Genomic DNA, 18,254 nt, shown 5'->3' on the forward strand with positions numbered 1-18,254 from the left:
TGCACACTGCTGTTCTTGGAACCAGTCCTTGGAGTCCTGTAGCTGTTTCCGATGCATCGCTGCATGTTTACTTGTAACCTTGGACCTTCACAGTGATGATGAAACACAGATATTGCATCGGGATTGAATAGAGTTGGCACCATGCCGACCCATGCAAAGTCAAGTAACGTTGCACACTGCTGTTCTTGGAACCAGTCCTTGGAGCCCCGTAGTTGTTTCCGATGCACTGCTGCATGTTTACTTGTAACGTTGGACCTTCACAGTGACGATGTAACATAGAAATTGCATCGGGATTGTGTACAGGTGGCACTATGCCGACTTACGCAAAGTCAAGTAACGTTGCACTCTGCTGTTCTTGGAAGCAGTCCTTGGAGTCCCATAGTTACTTCCTATGCACCGCTGCATGTTTTCTTGTAACCTTGGACCTTCACAGTGACGATGAAACACAGAAATTGCATCGGGATTGATTACAGCTGGCACCATGCCGACTTATGCAAAGTCGAGTAACTTTGCTTTTCTTGGAACCTGTCCTTGGAGTCCCGTAGTTTCTTCCATTGCACCACTGAATGTTTACTTGTAACTTTGGACCTCTACATTGACGATGTAACAAAGAAATTGCATCGGGATTGAATACATGTGGCACCATGCCGACGTCTGCAAAGTCGAGTAAGGTTATACACTGCTGTTTTTGGAACCAGACCTTGGTGTCCCGTCGTTGTTTCCGATGCACCGCTGCATGTTTACTTGTAACCTTGGACCTTCACAGTAAAGATGAAACACAGAAATTGCATCGGGATTTAATACAGCTGGCACCATGCCGACTTACGCAAAGTCATGTAACGTTGCACACTGCTGTTCTTGAAACAAGTCCTTGGAGCCCCGTAGATGTTTCCGATGCGCCGCATGTTTACTTCTTACCTTGGACCTTCACAGTGACGATAAAACACAGAAATTGCATCGGGATTGAATACAGCTGGCACCATGCCGACTTATGCAATGTCAGGTAACATTGCACACTGCTGTATTTGGATCCAGTCCTTGGAGTCCCGTAGTTGTTTCCGATGCACCACTGCATGTTTACTTGTAACCTTGGACCTTTACATTGACGATGTAACACAGAAATTGCATCGGGATTGAATACAGCTGGCGCCATGCCGACTTATGCAAAGTCGAGTAACATTACAGACTGCTGTTTTGGAACCAGTCTTTGGAGTCCCGTAGTTGTTTCCGATGCACCGCTGCATGTTTACTTGTAACCTTGGACATTCACAGTGACGATGTAACACAGAAATTGCATCGGGATTGAATACAGCTGGCAACATGCCGACTTATGCAAAGTCAAGTAACGTTGCAGACTGATGTTCTTGGAACCAGTCCTTGGAGTCCCGTAGTTGTTTCCGATGCACCGCTGCATGTTTACTTGTAATGTTGGACCTTCACAGTGACGATGTGACACAGTCTCGTAGTTGTTTCCGATGCACCGCTGCATGTTTACTTGTAACCTTGGACCTACACACTGACGATGTAACACAGCAATTGCATCGGGATTGAATACACGTGGCACCATGCCGACGTCTGCAAAGTTGAATAACGTTGCACACTGCTGTTCTTGGAACCAGTCCTTGGAGTCCCGTAGTTGTTTCCGATGCACCGCTGCATGTTTACTTGTAACCTTGGACCTTCACAGTGACGATGAAACACAGAAAATGCATCGGGATTGAATCCAGCTAGCACCATGCCGTCTTCAGCAAAGTCAAGTAACGTTGCAAACTGCTGTTCTTGGAACCAGTCCTTTTAGTCTGGTCTTGTTTCCGATGCACCGCTGCATGTTTACTTGTAACCTTGGACCTTTATATTGACGATGTAACACATAAATTGCATCGTGGTTGTATACCCTTGGCACCATCGCGACGTCTGCAAAGTCGAGTAACGTTTGCACACTGCTGTTCTTGGAACCAGTCCTAGGAGTCCGGTAGTTGTTTCCGATGCACCGCTGCATGTTTACTTGTAACCTTGGACCTTCACAGTGACGATGTAACACAGAAATTGCATCGGATCGCATACAAGTGGCACCATGCCGACTTATGCAGAGTCACGTAACGTTGCACACTGCTGTTCTTGGAACCAGGCCTTGGAGTCCCATAGTTGTTTACGATGCACCGCTGCATGTTTGCTTGTAACCTTGCACCTTCACAGTGACTATGTAACACAGAAATTGCATCGGAATTGAATACAGCTTTCAACATGCCGACTTATGCAAAGTCAAGTAACATTGCACACTGCTCTTCTTGGAACCAGTCCTTGGAGTCCGGTAGTTGTTTCCGATGCACCACTGCATGTTTACTTGTAACCTATGACCTTTACATTGACGATGTAACATAGAAATTGCATCGGGATTGAATACACGTGGCACCATGCCGCCGTCTGCAAAGTCACGTAGCGTTGCACACTGCTGTTCTTGGAACCAGTCCTTGGAGTCCTGTAGTTGTTTCCGATGCACCGCTGTATGTTTTCTTGTAACCTGGGACCTTCACAGTGACGATGTATCACAGAAATTGCATCGGGATTGAATACACCTGGCACCATGCCGACTTATGCAAAGTCAAGTAACGTTGCATACTGCTGTTCTTGGAACCACTCCTTGGAGTCCCATAGTTGTTTCCGATGCACCACTGCATGTTTACTTGTAACCTTGGACATACACAGTGACGATGTAACACAGAAATTGCATCGGGATTTAATACAGCTGGCACCATGCCGACTTATGCAAAGTAGAGTAACGTTGCAGACTGCTGTTCTTGGAACCAGTCCTTGGAGTCCCATAGTTGTTTCCGATGCACCGCTCCTTGTTTACTTGTAACCTTGAACCTTCACAGTGAAAATGTAACACAGAAATTGCATCGGGATTGAATACAGCAGTCGCCATGACGACTTATGCAAAGTCGAGTAACGATGCAGACTGCTGTTCCTGGAACCAGTCTTTGGAGTCCCGTAGTTGTTTCCTATGCACCGCTGCATGTTTACTTGTAACCTTGGACCTTCACAGTGACGATGTAACACAGAAATTGCATCGTGATTGAATACACTTGGCACCATGCCGACGTCTGCAAAGTCGAGTAACGTTGGACACTGCTGTTCTTGGAACCAGTCCTTGGAGTCCCGTAGTTGTTTCCGATGCACCGCTGCATGTTTACTTGTAACCTTGGAACTTAACTGTGTCGATGTAACACAGAAATTGCATCGGGATTAAATACAGCTGGCACCATGCCGACGTCTGCAAAGTCGATAAACGTTGCACACTGCTGTTCTTGGAACCAGTCCTTGGAGTCCCATAGTTGTTTCCGATGCACTGCTGCATGTTTAATTGTACCCTTGGACCTTTACAGTGACGATGAAACACATAAATGCATCGGGATTGAATATAGCTAGCACCATGCCGTCTTAAGCAAAGACGAGTAACGTTGCAGACTGCTGTTCTTGGAACCAGTCCTTGGAGTCCCGTAGTTGTTTCCGATGCACCACTGCATGTTTAGTTCTAACGTTGGACATTCACAGTGACGATGTAACACATAAATTGCATCGGGATTGAATACAGCTTGCACCATGCCGAATTATGCAAAGTCAAGTAACGTTGCATACTGCTGTTCTTGGAACCAGTCCTAGGAGTCCCGTAGTTGTTTCCGATGCACCGCTGCATGTTTACTTGTAAGCTTGGACCTTCAAAGTGACGATGTAACACAGAAATTGCATCGGGATTGAATACACGTGGCACCATGCCGACGTCTACAAAGTCACGTAACGTTGCACACAGCTGTTCTTGGAACCAGTGCTTGGAGTCCCACAATTGTTTACAATGCACTGCTGCATGTTTGCTTGTAAACTTGGACCTTCACAGTGACGATGAAACATAGAAATTGCATCGGGAATGAATACAGCTGGCATCATGCCGACTTATGCAAAGTCGAGTAACGTTGCAGACTGCTGTTCTTGGAACCAGTCCTTGGAGTCCCATAGTTGTTTCCGATGTACCGCTGCATGTTTACTTGTAATGTTGGACCTTCACAGTAACGATGTAACACAGAAATTGCATTGGGATTGAAAACACGTGGCACCATTTCGACGTCTGCAAAGTCGAGAGACGTTGCACATTGCTGTACATGGAACCAGTCCTTGGAGTCCCGTAGTTGTTTCCGATGCCCCGCTGCATGATTACTTGTAACCTTGGACCTTCACAGTGAAGATGTAAGACAGAAATTGCATCGGGATTGAATACAGCGGGCACCATGCCGACTTATGCAGAGCCGAGTAACGTTGCACACTGCTGTTCTTGGAACCAGTCCTTGGAGTCCCACAGTATTTTCCGATGCACCGCTGCATGTTTACTTCTAACCTTGGACCTTCACAGTGACGATGTAACACAGAAATATCATCGGGATTGAATACAGCTGGCACCATGCCGACTTATGCAAAGTAGAGTAACGTTGCAGACTGCTGTTCTTGGAACCAGTCCTTGGAGTCCCATAGTTGTTTCCGATGCTCCGCTGCAGATTTACTTGGTACCTTGGACCTTCACAGTGACGATGTAACACAGAAATTACATCGGGATTGAATACACTTGGCACCATGTCGACGTCAGCAAAGTCGAGTAACGTTGCACACTGCTGTTTTTGGAACCAGTCCTTGGAGTCCCGTAGTTATTTCCAATACACCGCTGCATGTTTACTTGTAACCTTGGACTTTAACAGTGACGATGTAACACAGAAATTGCATCGGGATTGAATACAGCTGACACCATGCCGACGTCTGCAAAGTGGAGAAACGTTGCACACTGCTGTTTTTGGAACCAGTCTTTGGAGTCCTGTAGGTGTTTCCGATGCACCGCTGCATGTATAGTTGTAACCTTGGACCTTCACAGTGACGATGTAACACAGAAAATGCATCGGGATTGAATACATGCCGTCTTCAGCAAAGTCGAGTAACGTTGCAGACTGCTGTTCTTGGAACCACTCCTTGGGGTCCCGTAGTTGTTTCCGATGCACCGCTGCATGATTACTTGTAACCTTGGACCTTCACAGTGAAGATGTAACACAGAAATTGCATCGGGATTGAATACAGCGGGCACCATGCCGACTTATGCAGAGCCGAGTAACGTTGCACACTGCTGTTCTTGGAACCAGTCCTTGGAGTCCAACAGTATTTTCCGATGCACCGCTGCATGTTTACTTGTAACCTTGGACCTTCACAGTGACGATGTAACACAGAAATTGCATCGGGATTGAATACAGCTGGCACCATGCCGACTTATGCAAAGTAGAGTAACGTTGCAGACTGCTGTTCTTGGAACCAGTCCTTGGAGTCCCATAGTTGTTTCCGATGCACCGCTGCAGATTTACTTGGTACCTTGGACCCTCACAGTGACGATGTAACACAGAAACTACATCGGGATTGAATACACTTGGCACCATGTCGACGTCAGCAAAGTCGAGTAACGTTGCACACTGCTGTTTTTGGAACCAGTCCTTGGAGTCCCGTAGTTATTTCCAATACACCGCTGCATGTTTACTTGTAACCTTGGACTTTAACAGTGACGATGTAACACAGAAATTGCATCGGGATTGAATACAGCTGACACCATGCCGACGTCTGCAAAGTCGAGAAACGTTGCACACTGCTGTTTTTGGAACCAGTCTTTGGAGTCCTGTAGGTGTTTCCGATGCACCGCTGCATGTATAGTTGTAACCTTGGACCTTCACAGTGACGATGTAACACAGAAAATGCATCGGGATTGAATACATGCCGTCTTCAGCAAAGTCGAGTAACGTTGCAGACTGCTGTTCTTGGAACCACTCCTTGGGGTCCCGTAGTTGTTTCCGATGCACCGCTGCATGATTACTTGTAACCTTGGACCTTCACAGTGAAGATGTAACACAGAAATTGCATCGGGATTGAATACAGCGGGCACCATGCCGACTTATGCAGAGCCGAGTAACGTTGCACACTGCTGTTCTTGGAACCAGTCCTTGGAGTCCAACAGTATTTTCCGATGCACCGCTGCATGTTTACTTGTAACATTGGACCTTCACAGTGACGATGTAACACAGAAATTGCATCGGGATTGAATACAGCTGGCACCATGCCGAATTATGCAAAGTAGAGTAACGTTGCAGACTGCTGTTCTTGGAACCAGTCCTTGGAGTCCCATAGTTGTTTCCGATGCACCGCTGCAGATTTACTTGGTACCTTGGACCCTCACAGTGACGATGTAACACAGAAATTACATCGGGATTGAATACACTTGGCACCATGTCGACGTCAGCAAAGTCGAGTAACGTTGCACACTGCTGTTTTTGGAACCAGTCCTTGGAGTCCCGTAGTTATTTCCAATACACCGCTGCATGTTTACTTGTAACCTTGGACTTTAACAGTGACGATGTAACACAGAAATTACATCGGGATTGAATACAGCTGACACCATGCCGACGTCTGCAAAGTCGAGAAACGTTGCACAATGCTGTTTTTGGAACCAGTCTTTGGAGTCCTGTAGGTGTTTCCGATGCACCGCTGCATGTTTAGTTGTAACCTTGGACCTTCACAGTGACGATGAAACACAGAAAATGCATCGAGATTGAATACAGCTAGCACCATGCCGTCTTCAGCAAATTCGAGTAACGTTGCAGACAGCTGTTCTTGGAACCACTCATTGGGGTCCCGTAGTTGTTTCTGATGTACCACTGCATGTTTACTTGGAACGTTGGACCTTCACAGTGACGATGTAAGACAGAAATAGCATCGGGATTGAATACAGCTTGCACCATGCCGACTTATGAATAGTCAATAAACGTTACACACTGCTGTTCTTGGAACCAGTCCTTGGAGTCCCGTAGTTGTTTCCGATGCACCACTGCATGTTTACTTGTAACCTTGGACCTTTACATTGACGATGTAACACAGATATTGCATCGGGATTGAATACAGCTGGCACCATGCCGACTTAGGCAAAGTCGAGACACGTAGCACACTGCTGTTCTTGGAACCAGTCCATGGAGTCCCGTAGTTGTTTCTGATGCAGCGCTGCATGTTTACTTGTAACCTTGGACCTTCAGAGTGACAATATAACTCAGAAATTAGATTGGGATTGAATACAGCTGGCAGAATGCCGACTTATGCAAAGTCGAGCAACGTTGCAGACTGCTGTTCTTGGAACCAGTCCTTGGAGTCCCATAGTTGTTTCCGATGCACCACTGCATGTTTACTTGCAACCTTGGACATACACAGTGACGATGTAACACAGAAATTGCATTGGGGTTGAATACAGCTGGCGCCATGCCGACTTATGCAAAGTCGAGTAACGTTGCAGACTGCTGTTTTGGAACCAGTCTTTGGAGTCCCGTAGTTGTTTCCGATGCACCGCTGCATGTTGACTTGTAAACTTGGACCTTCACAGTGACGAAGTAACACAGAAAATGCATCGGGATTGAATACAGCTAGCACCATGCCGTCTTCAGCAAAGTCGAGTAACGTTGCAGACTGCTGTTCTTGGAACCACTCCTTGGAGTCCCGTAGTTGTTTCTGATGCAGCGCTGCATGTTTACTTGTAACCTTGGACCTTCAGAGTGACAATATAACTCAGAAATTAGATTGGGATTGAATACAGCTGGCAGAATGCCGACTTATGCAAAGTCGAGCAACGTTGCAGACTGCTGTTCTTGGAACCAGTCCTTGGAGTCCCATAGTTGTTTCCGATGCACCACTGCATGTTTACTTGTAACCTTGGACCTTTACATTGACGATGTAACACAGAAATTGCATTGGGGTTGAATACAGCTGGCGCCATGCCGACTTATGCAAAGTCGAGTAACGTTGCAGACTGCTGTTTTGGAACCAGTCTTTGGAGTCCCGTAGTTGTTTCCGATGCACCGCTGCATGTTGACTTGTAAACTTGGACCTTCACAGTGACGAAGTAACACAGAAAATGCATCGGGATTGAATACAGCTGGCGCCATGCCGACTTATGCAAAGTCGAGTAACGTTGCACACAGATGTTCTTGGAACCAGTCCTTTGACTCCCGTTACTGTTTCTGATGCACCGCTGCATGTTTACTTGTAACCTTGGACATTCACAGTGACGATGTAACACAGAAATTGCATTGGGATTGAATACAGCTGGCAACATGCCGACTTATGCAAAGTCAAGTAACGTTGCAGACCGATGTTGTTGGAACCAGTCCTTGGAGTCCCGTAGTTGTTTCCGATGCACCGCTGCATGTTTACTTGTAATGTTGGACCTTCACAGTGACGATGTAACACAGTCTCGTAGTTGTTTCCGATGCACCGCTGCATGTTTACTTGTAACCTTGGACCTTCACAGTGAAGATGAAACACAGAAAATGCATCGGGATTGAATCCAGCTAGCACCATGCCGTCTTAAGCAAAGTCGAGTACCGTTGCCGACTGCTGTTCTTGGAACCAGTCCTTTGAGTCCGGTAGTTGTTTCCGATGCACCGCTGCATGTTTACTTGTAACCTTGGACCTTTATATTGACGATGTAACACATAAATTGCATCGTGGTTGTGTACACTTGGCACCATCGCGACGTCTGCAAAGTCGAGTAACGTTGCACACTGCTGTTCTTGGAACCAGTCCTAGGAGTCCGGTAGTTGTTTCCGATGCACCGCTGCATGTTTACTTGTAACCTTGGACCTTCACAGTGACGATGTAACACAGAAATTGCGTCGGATTGCATACAAGTGGCACCATGCCGACTAATGCAGAGTAACGTAACGTTGCACACTGCTGTTCTTGGAACCAGGCCTTGGAGTCCCATAGTTGTTTACGATGCACCGCTGCATGTTTGCTTGTAACCTTGCACCTTCACAGTGACGATGAAACAAAGAAATTGCATCGGGATTGAATACAGCTGGCATCACGCCGACTTATGCAAAGTCGAGTAACGTTGCAGACTGCAGTTCTTGGAACCAGTCCTTGGAGACCCGTAGTAGTTTCCGATGCACCGCTGCATGTTTACTTGTAATGTTGGACCTTTTCAGTGACAATGTAACACATAAATTGCATCGGGATTGAATACACATGTCACCATGCCGACTTATGCAAAGTCGAGTAACGTTGCAGACTGCTGTTCTTGGAACCAGTCCTTGGAGTCCCGCAGTTATTTCCGATGCACCACTGCATGTTTACATGTAACCTTGGACCTTTACATTGACGATGTAACACAGAAATTGCATCGGGATTGAATACACGTGGCACCATGCCGACTTATGCAAAGTCAAGTAACGTTGCAGACTGCTGTTCTTGGAACCAGTCCTTGGAGTCCCGTAGTTTTTTCCGATGCGCCGCTGCATGTTTACTTCTAACCTTGGATCTTCACAGTGACTATGAAACACAGAAATTGCATCGGGATTGAATACAGCTGGCAACATGCAGACTTATGCAAAGTCAAGTAACATTCCAAACTGCTGTTCTTGGAACCAGTCCTTGGAGTCCTGTAGTTATTTCCGATGTACCGCTGCATGTTTGCTTGTAACCTTGGACCTTCACAGTGACTATGGAACACAGAAATTGCTTCGGAATTAAATACAGCTGGCAACATGCCGACTTATGCAAAGTCAAGTAACATTGCACACTGCTCTTCTTGGAACCAGTCCTTGGAGTCCCGTCGTTGTTTCCGATGCACCACTTCATGTTTACTTGTAACCTAGGACCTTTACATTGACGATGTAACACAGAAATTGCATCGGGATTGAATACACATGGCACCATGCCGACGTCTGCAAAGTCAAGTAACGTTGCACACTGCTGTTCTTGGAACCAGTCCTTGGAGTCCTGTAGTTGTTTCCGATGCACCGCTGCATGTTTTCTTGTAACCTGGGACCTTCACAGTGACGATGTAACACAGAAATTGCATCGGGATTGAATACAGCTGGCACCATGCCGACTTATGCAAAGTCAAGTAACGTTGCATACTGATGTTCTTGGAACCAGTTCTTGGAGTCCCGTGGTTGTTTCCGATGCACCGCAGCATGTTTTCTTGTAACCTTGGACCTTCACAGAGACGATGAAACACAGAAAGTGCATCGGGATTGAGTACAGCTAGCAGCATGCCGTCCTAAGCAAAGTCGTGTAACGTTGCAGACTGCTGTTCTTGGAACCAGTCCTTGGAGTCCTGTAGTTGTTTCCCATGCACCACTGCATGTTTACGTGGAAAGTTGGACCTTCACAGTGACGATGTAAGACAGAAATTGCATCGGGATTGAATACAGCTTGCACTATGCCGACTTATGCAAAGTCAAGTAACGTTGCACACTGCTGTTCTTGGAACCAGTCCTTGGAGTCCCGCAATTGTTTACAATGCACTGCTGCATGTTTGCTTGTAAACTCGGACCTTCACAGTGACGATGAAACACAGAAATTGCATCAGGATTGAATACACGTGGCACCATGCCAACGTCTGCAAAGTCGAGTAACGTTGCACACTGCTGTTCTTGGAACTAGTCCATGGAGTCCCGTCGTTGTTTCCGATCAACCGCTGCATGTTTACTTGTAACCTTGCACCTTCTCAGTGACGATGTAACACAGAAATTGCATCGGGAATTAATACAGCTGGCACCATGCCGACTTATGCAAAGTAGAGTAACGTTGCAGACTGCTGTTCTTGGAACCAGTCCTTGGAGTCCCATAGTTGTTTCCGATGCACCGCTCCTTGTTTACTTGTAACCTTGAACCTTCACAGTGACGATGTAACACAGAAATTGCATCGGGATTGAATACAGCAGTCGCCATGCGGACTTATGCAAAGTCGAGTAACGATGCAGACTGCTGTTCTTGGAACCAGTCTTTGGAGTCCCGTAGTTGTTTCCTATGCACCGCTGCATGTTTACTTGTAACCTTGGACCTTCACAGTGACGATGTAACACAGAAATTGCATCGTGATTGAATACACTTGGCACCATGCCGACGTCTGCAAAGTCGAGTAACGTTGCACACTGCTGTTCTTGGAACCAGTCGTTGGAGTCCTGTAGTAGTTTCCGATGCACTGCTGCATGTTTAATTGTACCCTTGGACCTTCACAGTGACGATGAAACACATAAAATGCATCGGGATTGAATACAGCTAGCACCATGCCGTCTTAAGCAAAGACGAGTAACATTGCAGACTGCTGTTCTTGGAACCAGTCCTTGGAGTCCTGTAGTTGTTTCCGATGCACCACTGCATGTTTACTTGTAACGTTGGACATTCACAGTGACGATGTAACACAGAAATTGCATCGGGATTGAATACAGCTTGCACCATGCCGAATTATGCAAAGTCAAGTAACGTTGCATACTGCTGTTCTTGGAACCAGTCCTAGGAGTCCCGAAGTTGTTTCCGATGCGCCGCTGCATGTTTACTTGTAAGCTTGGACCTTCAAAGTGACGATGTAACACAGAAATTGCATCGGGATTGAATACACGTGGCACCATGCCGACGTCTACAAAGTCACGTAACGTTGCACACAGCTGTTCTTGGAACCAGTGCTTGGAGTCCCGCAATTGTTTACAATGCACTGCTGCATGTTTGCTTGTAAACTTGGACCTTCACAGTGACGATGAAACATAGAAATAGCATCGGGAATGAATACAGCTGGCATCACGCCGACTTATGCAAAGTCGAGTAACGTTGCAGACTGCTGTTCTTGGAACCAGTCCTTGGAGTCCCGTAGTTGTTTCCGATGTACCGCTGCATGTTTACTTGTAATGTTGGACCTTCACAGTAACGATGTAACACAGAAATTGCATCGGGATTGAAAACACGTGGCACCATTTCGACAGTAACGATGTAACACAGAAATTGCATCGGGAATTAATACAGCTGGCACCATGCCGACTGATGCAAAGTAGAGTAACGTTGCAGACTGCTGTTCTTGGAACCAGTCCTTGGAGTCCCGTAGTTGTTTCCGATGCACCGCTGCATGATTACTTGTAACCTTGGACCTACACAGTGAAGATGTAACACAGAAATTGCATCGGGATTGAATACAGCGAGCACCATGCCGACTTATGTAGAGCCGAGTAACGTTGCACACTGCTGTTCTTGGAACCAGTCCTTGGAGTCCCACAGTATTTTCCGATGCACCGCTGCATATTTACTTGTAACCTTGGACATTCACAGTGACGATGTAACACAGAAATTGCATCGGGATTGAATACAGCTGGCGCCATGCCGACTTATTCAAAGTCGAGTAACTTTGCAGACTGTTGTTTCGGAACCAGTCTTTGGAGTCCCGTAGTTGTTTCCGATGCACCGCTGCATGTTTACTTGTAATGTTGGACCTTCACAGTGACGATGTAACACAGTCTCGTATTTGTTTCCGATGCACCGCTGCATGTTTACTTGTAACCTTGGACCTACACAGTGACGATGTAACACAGCAATTGCATCGAGATTGAATACACGTGGCACCATGCCGACGTCTGCAAAGTCGAATAACGTTGCACACTGCTGTTCTTGGAACCAGTAATTGGAGTCCCGTAGTTGTTTCCGGTGCACCGCTGCATGTTCACTTGTAACCTTGGACCTTAACAGTGACGATGTAACACAGAAATTGCATCGGGATTGAATACAGCTGGCAAACATGCCGACTTATGCAAAGTCAAGTAACATTGCAGACTGCTGTTCTTGGAACCAGTCCTTGGAGTCCCGTAGTTTTTTCCGATGCGCCGCTGCATGTTTACTTCTAACCTTGGATCTTCACAGTGACGATGAAACACAGAAATTGCATCGGGATTGAATACAGCTGGCAAACATGCCGACTTATGCAAAGTCAAGTAACATTGCAAACTGCTGTTCTTGGAACCAGTCCTTGGAGTCCCGTAGTTATTTTCGATGCACCGCTGCATCTTTGCTTGTAACCTTGGACCTTCACAGTGACTAAGGAACACAGAAATTGCATCGGAATTGAATACAGCTGGCAACATGCCGACTTATGCAGAGCCGAGTAACGTTGCACACTGCTGTTCTTGGAACCAGTCCCTGGAGTCCCACAGTATTTTCCGATGCACCGCTGCATGTTTACTTGTAACCTTGGACCTTCACAGTGACGATGTAACACAGAAATTGCATCGGGATTGAATACACGTGGCACCATGCCGACGTCAGCAAAGTCACGTAACGTTGCACACTGCTGTTCTTGGAACCAGTCCTTGGAGTCCTGTAGTTGTTTACGATGCACCGCTGCATGTTTTCTTGTAACCTGGGACCTTCACAGTGACGATGTAACACAGAAATTGCATCGGGATTGAATACAGCTGGCACCATGCCGACTTATGCAAAGTCAAGTAACGTTGCATACTGCTGTTCTTGGAACCAGCTCTTGGAGTCCCGTAGTTGTTTCCGATGCACCGCAGCATGTTTTCTTGTAACCTTGGACCTTCACAGTGACGATGAAACACAGAAAGTGCATCGGGATTGACTACAGCTAGCACCATGCCGTCCTAAACAAAGTCGTGTAACGTTGCGGACTGCTGTACTTGGAACCAGTCCTTGGAGTCCCGCAGTTATTTCCGATGCACCGCTGCATGTTTACTTGTAACCTTGGACCTTTACATTGACGATGTAACACAGAAATTGCATCGGGATTGAATACAGCTGGCAACATGCCGATTTATGTAAAGTCAAGTAACATTGCACACTGCTGTTCTTGGAACTAGTCCTTGGAGCCCCGTAGTTGTTTGTGATGCACCACTGCATGTTTAGTTTTAACCTTGGACCTTTACATTGACGATGTAACACAGAAATTGAATCGGGATTGAAAACACGTGGCACCATTTCGACGTCTGCAAAGTCGATAAACGTTGCACACTGCTGTTCTTGGAACCAGTCCTTGGAGTCCCATAGTTGTTTCCGATGCACCGCTGCATGTTTACTTGTAACCTTGGACCTTCACAGTGACGATGAAACACAGAAATTGCATCAGGATTGAATACACGTGGCACCATGCTAACGTCTGCAAAGTCGAGTAAGGTTGCAGACTGCTGTTCTTGGAACCAGTCCATGGAGTCCCGTCGTTGTTTCCGATCAACCGCTGCATGTTTACTTGTAACCTTGCACCTTCACAGTGACGATGTAACACAGAAATTGCATCGGGATTTAATACAGCTGGCACCATGCCGACTTATGCAAAGTAGAGTAACGTTGCAGACTGCTGTTCTTGGAACCAGTCCTTGGAGTCCCATAGTTGTTTCCGATGCACCGCTCCTTGTTTACTTGTAACCTTGAACCTTCACAGTGAATATGTAACACAGAAATTGCATCGGGATTGAATACAGCAGTCGCCATGCCGACTTATGCAAAGTCGATAAACGTTGCACACTGCTGTTCTTGGAACCAGTCCTTGGAGTCCCATAGTTGTTTCCGATGCACCGCAGCATGTTTAATTGTACCCTTGGACCTTCACAGTGACGATGAAACACATAAAATGCATCGGGATAGAATACAGCCAGCGCCATGCCGTCTTAAGCAGAGACGAGTAACGTTGCAGACTGCTGTTCTTGGAACTAGTCCTTGGAGTCCCGTAGTTGTTTCCGATGCACCACTGGATGTTTACTTGTAACGTTGGACCTTCACAGTGACGATGTAAGACAGAAATTGCATCGGGATTGAATACAGCTTGCACCGTGCCGAATTATGCAAAGTCAAGTAACGTTGCATACTGCTGTTCTTGGAACAAGTCCTAGGAGTCCCGTAGTTGTTTCCGATGCACCGCTGCATGTTTACTTGTAAGCTTGGACCTTCAAAGTGACGATGTAACACAGAAATTGCATAGGGATTGAATACACGTGGCACCATGCCGACGTCTACAAAGTCACGTAACGTTGCACACAGCTGTTCTTGGAACCAGTGCTTGGAGTCCCGCAATTGTTTACAATGCACTGCTGCATGTTTGCTTGTAAACTTGGACCTTCACAGTGACGATGAACCATAGAAATTGCATCATGAATGAATACAGCTGGCATCACGCCTACTTATGCAAAGTCGAGTAACGTTGCAGACTGCTGTTCTTGGAACCAGTCCTTGGAGTCCCGTAATTGTTTCCGATGTACCGCTGCATATTTACTTGTAATGTTGGACCGTCACAGTAACGATGTAACACAGATATTGCATTGGGATTGAAAACACGTGGCACCATTTCGACGTCTGCAAAGTCGAGAGACGTTGCACACTGCTGTTCTTGGAACCAGTCCTTGGAGTCCCGTAGTTGTTTCCGATGCACAGCTGCATGATTACTTGTAACCTTGGACCTTCACAGTGAAGATGTAACACAGAAATTGCATCGGGATTGAATACAGCGGGCACCATGCCGACTTATGCAGAGCCGAGTAACGTTGCACACTGCTGTTCTTGGAACCAGTCCCTGGAGTCCCACAGTATTTTCCGATGCACCGCTGCATGTTTACTTGTAACCTTGGACCTTCACAGTGACGATGTAACACAGAAATTGCATCGGGATTGAATACAGCTGGCACCATGCCGACTTATGCAAAGTAGAGTAACGTTGCAGACTGCTGTTCTTGGAACCAGTCCTTGGAGTCCCATAGTTGTTTCCGATGCACCGCTGCAGATTTACTTGGTACCTTGGACCTTCACAGTGACGATGTAACACAGAAATTACATCGGGATTGAATACAGCTGACACCATGCCGACGTCTGCAAAGTCGAGAAACGTTGCACACTGCTGTTTTTGGAACCAGTTTTTGGAGTCCTGTAGGTGTTTCCGATGCACCGCTGCATGTTTAGTTGTAACCTTGGACCTTCACAGTGACGATGAAACACAGAAAATGCATCGGGATTGAATACAGCTAGCACCATGCCGTCTTCAGCAAAGTCGAGTAACGTTGCAGACAGCTGTTCTTGGAACCACTCCTTGGGGTCCCGTAGTTGTTTCCGATGTACCACTGCATGTTTACTTGGAACGTTGGACCTTCACAGTGACGATGTAAGACAGAAATTGCATCGGGATTGAATACAGCTTGCACCATGCCGACTTATGAATAGTCAATAAACGTTACACACTGCTGTTCTTGGAACCAGTCCTTGGAGTCCCGTAGTTGTTTCCGATGCACCGCTGCATATTTACTTGTAACCTTGGACATTCACAGTGACGATGTAACACAGAAATTGCATCGGGATTGAATAGAGCTGGCACCATGCCGACTTATGCAAAGTCGAGTAACGTTGCACACTGCTGATATTGGAACCAGTCCTTGGAGTCCCGTAGTTGTTTCCGAAGCACCGCTGAATGTTTACTTGTAACGTTGGACCTTCACAGTGGCGATGTAACACAGAAATTGCATCGGGATTGAATACACTTGGCACCATGCCGACTTATGCAAAGTCAAGTAACGTTGCACACTGCTTTTCTCAGAACCATTCCTTGGAGTCCCGTAGTTGTTTCCGATTCACCGCTGCATGTTTACTTGTAATGTTGGACCTTCACAGTGACAATGTAACACAGAAATTGCATCGGGATTGAATACACATATCACCATGCCGACTTATGCAAAGTCGAGTAACGTTGCAGACTGCTGTACTTGGAACCAGTCCTTGGAGTCCCGCAGCTATTTCCAATGCAACGCTGCATGTTTACTTGTAACCTTGGACCTTTACATTGATGATGTAACACAGAAATTGCATCGGGATTGAATACAGCTGGCAACAAGCCGATTTATGCAAAGTCAAGTAACATTGCACACTGCTGTTCTTGGAACCAGTCCTTGGAGCCCCGTAGTTGTTTGTGATGCACCACTGCATGTTTACTTTTAACCTTGGACTTTTACATTGACGATGTAACACAGAAATTGCATCGGGATTGAAAACACGTGTCACCATGCCGACTTATGCAAAGTCGAGTAACGTTGCAGACTGCTGTTCTTGGAACCAGTCCTTGGAGTCCTGCAGTTATTTCCGATGCACCGCTGCATGTTTACTTGTAACCTTGGACCTTTACATTGACGATGTAACACAGAAATTGCATCGGGATTGAATACACGTGGCACCATGCCGACTTATGCAAAGTCAAGTAACGTTGCAGACTGCTGTTCTTGGAACCAGTCCTTGGAGTCCCGTAGTTTTTTCCGATGCGCCGCTGCATGTTTACTTCTAACCTTGGATCTTCACAGTGACGATGAAACACAGAAATTGCATCGGGATTGAATACAGCTGGCAAACATGCCGACTTATGCAAAGTCAAGTAACATTGCAAACTGCTGTTCTTGGAACCAGTCCTTGGAGTCCCGTAGTTATTTTCGATGCACCGCTGCATGTTTACTTGTAACCTTGGACCTTCACAGTGACGATGTAACACAGAAATTGCATCGGGATTGAATACACGTGGCACCATGCCGACGTCAGCAAAGTCACGTAACGTTGCACACTGCTGTTCTTGGAACCAGTCCTTGGAGTCCTGTAGTTGTTTACGATGCACCGCTGCATGTTTTCTTGTAACCTGGGACCTTCACAGTGACGATGTAACACAGAAATTGCATCGGGATTGAATACAGCTGGCACCATGCCGACTTATGCAAAGTCAAGTAACGTTGCATACTGCTGTTCTTGGAACCAGCTCTTGGAGTCCCGTAGTTGTTTCCGATGCACCGCAGCATGTTTTCTTGTAACCTTGGACCTTCACAGTGACGATGAAACACAGAAAGTGCATCGGGATTGACTACAGCTAGCACCATGCCGTCCTAAGCAAAGTCGTGTAACGTTGCGGACTGCTGTACTTGGAACCAGTCCTTGGAGTCCCGCAGTTAATTCCGATGCACCGCTGCATGTTTACTTGTAACCTTGGACCTTTACATTGACGATGTAACACAGAAATTGCATCGGGATTGAATACAGCTGGCAACATGCCGATTTATGCAAAGTCAAGTAACATTGCACACTGCTGTTCTTGGAACTAGTCCTTGGAGCCCCGTAGTTGTTTGTGATGCACCACTGCATGTTTAGTTTTAACCTTGGACCTTTACATTGACGATGTAACACAGAAATTGAATCGGGATTGAAAACACGTGGCACCATTTCGACGTCTGCAAAGTCGATAAACGTTGCACACTGCTGTTCTTGGAACCAGTCCTTGGAGTCCCATAGTTGTTTCCGATGCACCACAGCATGTTTAATTGTACCCTTGGACCTTCACAGTGACGATGAAACACATAAAATGCATCGGGATTGAATACAGCCAGCGCCATGCCGTCTTAAGC

The sequence above is a fragment of the Schistocerca nitens genome, chromosome 8 (genome assembly GCF_023898315.1).
Source record: "Schistocerca nitens isolate TAMUIC-IGC-003100 chromosome 8, iqSchNite1.1, whole genome shotgun sequence".
Classification (NCBI taxonomy): domain Eukaryota; kingdom Metazoa; phylum Arthropoda; class Insecta; order Orthoptera; family Acrididae; genus Schistocerca; species Schistocerca nitens.